The 6,170-nt window shown below is 41.9% G+C and overlaps 1 protein-coding gene across 5 annotated transcripts in view; it reads right to left on the bottom strand.

The window, feature by feature from the left end:
• The window catches only part of LOC109521740 (potassium voltage-gated channel subfamily KQT member 5-like), a 179,978-nt gene that overhangs the window by 53,546 nt on the left and 120,262 nt on the right, over positions 1–6,170 (bottom strand). The gene's annotated exons all lie outside the window — the stretch shown is intronic.

The raw sequence follows: 6,170 nt of genomic DNA, 5'->3' as shown, positions 1-6,170 counted from the left end.
TGTGTGTGTGTGTGTGTGTGTGTGTGTGTGTGTGTGTGTGTGTGTGTGTGTGTGCGCCATGCCGGACGAGACTTTTAAGTGTCGAAATATGTGCCATCGCAGTCATGGTGTCAATGAGAAACTTAATTTAAAATTGAATGGGTGCACGCAATAAAAACCTGACGGTACGTCACAGGGCTTATCAAAATTTGCAGCAGGCCATCTCCAAGGGTACCCAAATGATGACAACACGTCAGTAGAATTTTTATTTATTTATTTAATTTTGTCTTTGCTTGTATTTTTCACATCTTTGATCTGTCCTCAAACAGTGATCACTCAGTGGGGCCTACACACTGCGGTCCCCAATAATTTTGTGCTCAAACAGTCACGGTGAAAAGCAGTGAAATGTCAAGATGACTTTATCGACCGTGTCATTAAACTTGTGTGATTTGTCCACAGGGATGTCATACCGTATACAGTCGTGCTGAAGTATTTGCAGTTTTGCAGCCAAGCACAATTTATTTCTTCCTGCAGTCACAGTCATTACGCGTTATGCAATTTGTCTCCAAGTCTCCACAGCTGGATTGAAGTGGAGGCTGGGGACTCATTACCGTCAGCCCCTTGGTGCAAAAAAAACATGTCGCAGAGTTGAGAGGAAGTCTTTCAATCTTGAAAATCCTTGGAAATCGGGATTTCATTCAGCATATGATTTGTAGCCGTGTGAAAATGGTGGGCGGACAGTGGGTCACTGTCCCATTGCCAACAATACGGACACAGAAGAGGACAGCGCTGTTCTGACCCCAGTAAGACCTCGGCCTGCCTCCAGAAAAAGGTCACGATTTTTCCACAGCCACAAGCGGCATTATGCCATTTTTGACCCATCTGGTTTCATTGCAATGTGGCGTGAAAAGCTCCTGGTGCTTTCAAGTGAATTCAAAAGGAAAAAGGAAGTATCAAAAGTTTGTTAGACATTTCCAGACATTTGAATCATGTGAATTTGACTGGACAACAGTATTTAGTGACAAGTATTGTGGAGCTGTCAGATGAACAGCGAGTTCCTTGTCACGAGCACACCTACGCCACTTGCACTCGGCACAAGGTTGTCAGAGTGAAAAATAGTAGTGACAATCAACCCCCTCCAACCGCAGCCTCACTCATGCTTTCATGCAGAATGTATTTATTAAAAAAAGAGGGCTGCCGAAAAGCACCGTGACAGCGTCATCAAGCACTCACTGAAATTCATCAATTAGTGCCCTAAAGTAGTATTCTCTGTCGCCCTTGGTGTTGTGATGTGTCACTCTCACCAGAGTCTGCTTTCATGGTGAGTCTCTCGCTCTTCACTCCCATGATTGCTTTGAACTTTCAAATGAGCAATTTTGTATGAACATAACTTACAGGAAACAATATGCAGACACACACAAAAGAGAGACATTCACCACACAATGTCCTGACACCAAATTCCAAATACAAAGCCTTTTTTTTTTTGTTTGTTTTTTTAAATAGCAACTCCTCCACACGTGCATCACACCACACATCAAATGCCATCTTAAATGTCACATAACGATGGAATGAAACTACTCTTGTGTGATCCACTTTGAGGTCAGTGTAATGTGTGACCTAAAAAAAAGTTGGGTTCAATACATCTCCGTTATTTCCCCCTGACAGCCCAAGAAGTTAGAAGTCAGTGTAACCTCAAGTCTTGCGGAGGGTAATGAAGCAGGTAAGGAAATGACTTTGATGCATCAGAGCTCACTGACAGATGCATGAGACATCGTGATGACAACATCGAAATTTGGTTCTCCTATTTAATCCAAATGGGAAACCGGTTACTCGCAGGGTGTGGAGATGCTGTCCATGGTCCTGAACTCAATCTGCACCCTTCTGGATTTCTGTTCCAATGTCAACAAAGCATTGCTTGAAATCACAAATATGATATGAATACCCCAATCAAGTGTGAATCCACAATAATGAATGAGAGTTACTGTTCTGATCACCACTTTTGTCTTTGTGATTCGAGTCACAATGAACCCATGCTGGATCTCTCGCAATGCAAATTGGTCCGTTTAGTCTAATCTTGCTCCATTCTCCCGAAAACTTAAAAAACACAACAAAAAAAAACAAAAAAAACCACTAGATACTTCATGCATTATTATCTCCAAATCTTTCATCATCATACTTCCGGTCAAGCTTTTTGTTCATCAACTGAAAGTTGTGTTTTATGTTGCACCAGAATTACTGGCAGGTCACAGATCCATGGCTTTATGTTCATTCATTCATGAATTTATTCATCATGACCATTCGACGCATCGAGTTTCATTCTTGTCTGATTCCACAGACTGCAGTTCACTTGTGTTGGCTGTAGCTTGCTTTGTAGTACAGATCCATAGTTTTTGTCAACATTTGTCTGTATTCATTCCCAATAACAGTACAAGCCACGAGACATCCCAAAAGTTTTATTTCAAATCCAAACTACAAACTACAAACTTTCCTCTGTGAAGTAATTCCCCTGGAGTCTAATGCACTTCAACCAATTCAGGGTGCACCCCGCCTACCACCTGAAGTCAGCTGGGATAGTGAGAATAAGTGCATCAGATCATGGATGGATGGATCTGATGCAGTGCCAGCCTTCTCAGCCATGCCTTCATGCACTCCTGGAAGGAGGCTGGCGATTGCTCCAGCACGGCGAGGTTTTTCTCAGTCGGGAAATGACAGAAGCACAGGGCCTTGTTCGAAGGCATGTTGTCACAGCAAAACAGCCACAGCTTGTCCTGCCACATCTCTTGCCTCTTCTCAAGCACTGCGTGAAGCAAATTCCACAAGATCTTTTTGTGCCTGATTTTCTATGACAGCTTTCTTTTATGATTGACATATTTTTTAAAAATAATCAATGAACAAAGTGCAATGGGTATCTATTGGGGCACAATTTCATTGAAAGCTCACTTTATGATGAACAACTTTTTAACAGGTTTCCTCCCCTCCTTCTTGTGCTTGGCTTTCAATAACCAAGTCCAGACAAACGTATGGATGTTGGTGGATGGCGAAATTGGCGAAATTTTATTTTGACTATAAGAATAATCAGTAAAAAAAGGCAGAATTTGAAAATGAAATCACTATGCAGTGTTTTGATGACCATGTGAGCTTTGTGCGGACATGCACCCACAATCTGCGATGAACATAAAATCTCATACATTTCCACCCATCATTGGAAGCCCTTCTATGAGATACATATGTTGTTATTAGGACACGGTTATCACAGATGAAATCATGATGAACGTTATAGTGCATAATATCACATCCGCACATTTTTGTACAACCTACACAATTTTCCACTGCTCAGACTTACACATACATTATCGTTTCAAAACTATTTCTGTACTTGTAGCGCTGAGGCATTCATCTCTCTTTTAAAAATAGGTTTAGTTTTTTTTTTTTTGGTTTTTTTTCCCCCAGACAAAGTATTTCAGACAGCTTGAGAAAAAGAAATGTTAAACCTGTACTTGCACTACTTCAGCTTTGCTGAATAATTATTTTGTACCTCTGGTGTTGCATTTCACTGGTATCTTTGCACAGACAAACAAGTTCAATGAAATTCATCAATTTTACCTCTCCTCAAATGTACAAGAAAAGCAAAAAGCCCGATGAAGTATTTATTTATTTATTTATTTTTTACCCGGGTCACAAATAAACAATTTGAGGAGGATTATCAGGGGGACACAGGGATTGCAGTGCTTGTGATGATCTGCACAGATGAACTATCGTCAAGCCAAGAAAGGTAATTTTAAGCCCTCCCGAAGCACTTTGAATTTTATCCCTATTTATATGCGGGTTCTTGGCTCTGTACTAGTCCATTAATCTTGATGTATCAGACTCATGGTTCCTGCCGACAACAACAGGACTCAGATGGTCGCATCAACAGAAAACTTGATGATGCAATTTGATCTGAATTGCTGCATAGTTCGGGATTAGCAGACTGAACCACAGATGACTGAACAAATTGTTATGCCGGATCCCAGTGCAATGGCATTTGAGGCCCAGTTTTATTATTGATGTTTGTGCAATATGCTAATGAGTTTCTTGTATGTGGGCCCTAATAGTAATTGTGATGTTTGAGAAACATCACCAACAAATTTTCATAAGCAGCTGCCGTATGCTGCAGAGGGATGTGATCTTGTGTCTGTATGAAGAGTTTACTGGCTGCATCTCTGCAGCTTTAAGTACAAGAAGAGAAAAAAAAGAGATACCATTCAGGAAGACCTAATATTCACTTATTCCTTGGCTTGCCCACGTGGATTTGTGCAGGTACTCTCACATCCTCAAAACCTGCTTCTTAAAACATGCAAGAAGGCCTGAGCTAAGATTCAAATCCAGAACATCTTAACTGTGAACCAGAGGGACTGAATTCGTGTATGTATTCTGCAAAGTCTGTAATCTGCAGTATACCTGACAGGTGTGGTCGGTGATTAATTCAATGGAGAGCGAGATATGATACCATATTTTCCACACGATAAGGCGTGTCGGTGTATAAGGCGCAGCTTCAATTAATGGCCTATTTTAAAACTGTTTTTTCATATGTAGGGCACACTGCATTATAAGGCGCATAGAAGCTACAATAGTGGCTGAGGTTGCGATATGCATCCACTAGATTGAGTTATGCCATATACAATACAATACAATACAGCCTTATTGATACAGCACTTTCACAACTGCTGCAGCTGTAACAAAGTGCTTTACAGAACATTTCAAATCCTACATCAAAGAAATATTGATCCATATATCGGTCACATCAGAATTTAAGGCGTACTATCGGCTTTTGAGAAAATGGAATGCTTTCCAGTGCACCTTATAGTGCGGAAAAACGATAAATATGCCCTGTGCACCCATGATGGGAGTCCTAAATAGGAACTGCTACTGTGAGTTACGGGCTGGACCTTGAAATGGCAGCACATGTTAAAAAAAGAAAAGATTTAAAGATGAGATTAGTTTTCAGAGTGAAGATAGTTTTCACATTTTAAAATGTTTCAGATGCCATTGCTGATTCCTATTTGTATGCTTACGTACAGCAGGAGAACAGAAAGAGTCTGTGGACGGTTGTGCCTGCTCTTGTCATGCTCTGTTCTGTTTGTATTTCAGTTTCCAGCGGATCGGAGGGTGTTCCCTCCAGAGCTGCACCTGTCATGCATTACTATCATCTACCTTTATAAGATCAACTACGCCAACAACCTGCTGTCGGATAATTCAGCCTGGCTCAGAACTTGTGTTCCAAGTGTTTGATTATCTAGACCAGGGGTCCCCAACCGCCGGTCCGTGGACCGGTACCGGTCCGCCGGGCATTTGGTACCGGGCCGCACAGAAAGAACTTGCCTTAATTCAGTTTTATTTATTTCGGAATACGAAAATGTTTTACTTTGAAAAACTACCGGATTCTCCGTTACATCCTTCTCCATCACGTGACCGATTACTTCAAAACAAAACGCAGGAGCTCGCAAAATGAGTAAAAAAACTGCTGGAGATCGCAAATGACGGCGGCCTTAAAAGTACATTCGAGACAACTGGATTAAAGTTATGGCTGAATACTCTGAGATCGCCACAATAGCACTGTTGCTATTTCCGACATCCTACCTGTGTGAGGCGGGGGCTTTCTGCAGCAACGGCGACGAAAACAAAATTACGAAGTAGACTGGACATAAACCACACACTTGAGGTGTCATTGTCTCCTTTTACCCCGAGATGGGACCGTCTGGTTGCAGAAAAACAAGCTTGGTGCTGTGGTGAGTCGTCATTTTCATGCACTTTGAATTTGTGTTGTATCGTATTTTGAAGGCATTAAACATTGCCATGGCGGCTTGTCTGACATAAACCGTTCCGTGGGGCAAAAAAGGTTGGGGGCCCCTGATCTAGACCAGTGGTGGCCAACCTGTGGCTCGCGAGCCGCATGCGGCTCTTTGACTAGTTCAATAGGGCTCCCGGGCTTTCACACGACAAGCGTCGAAAACACCTCGGCAGTGGCGCTGCCATTCAAACAAAGGTGCTAAATACACCAAACACCCTATGTCAGGCTATCATCAACCCCTTGCTTCAGGGGTGTCAAAGTCAAATGGACGGAGGGCCAGATAAAAAATTTTGCTGCAAGCCGAGGGCCGGACTGATCGAATGTTCATTGAAAATTTTAAAAATGACCACATATTGTTTAT

Source organism: Hippocampus comes, unplaced genomic scaffold (assembly GCF_001891065.2).
Source record: "Hippocampus comes isolate QL1 unplaced genomic scaffold, H_comes_QL1_v1.1 scaffold158, whole genome shotgun sequence".
NCBI lineage: Eukaryota > Metazoa > Chordata > Actinopteri > Syngnathiformes > Syngnathidae > Hippocampus > Hippocampus comes.
This window is presented reverse-complemented; position numbering and strand designations above follow the sequence as displayed.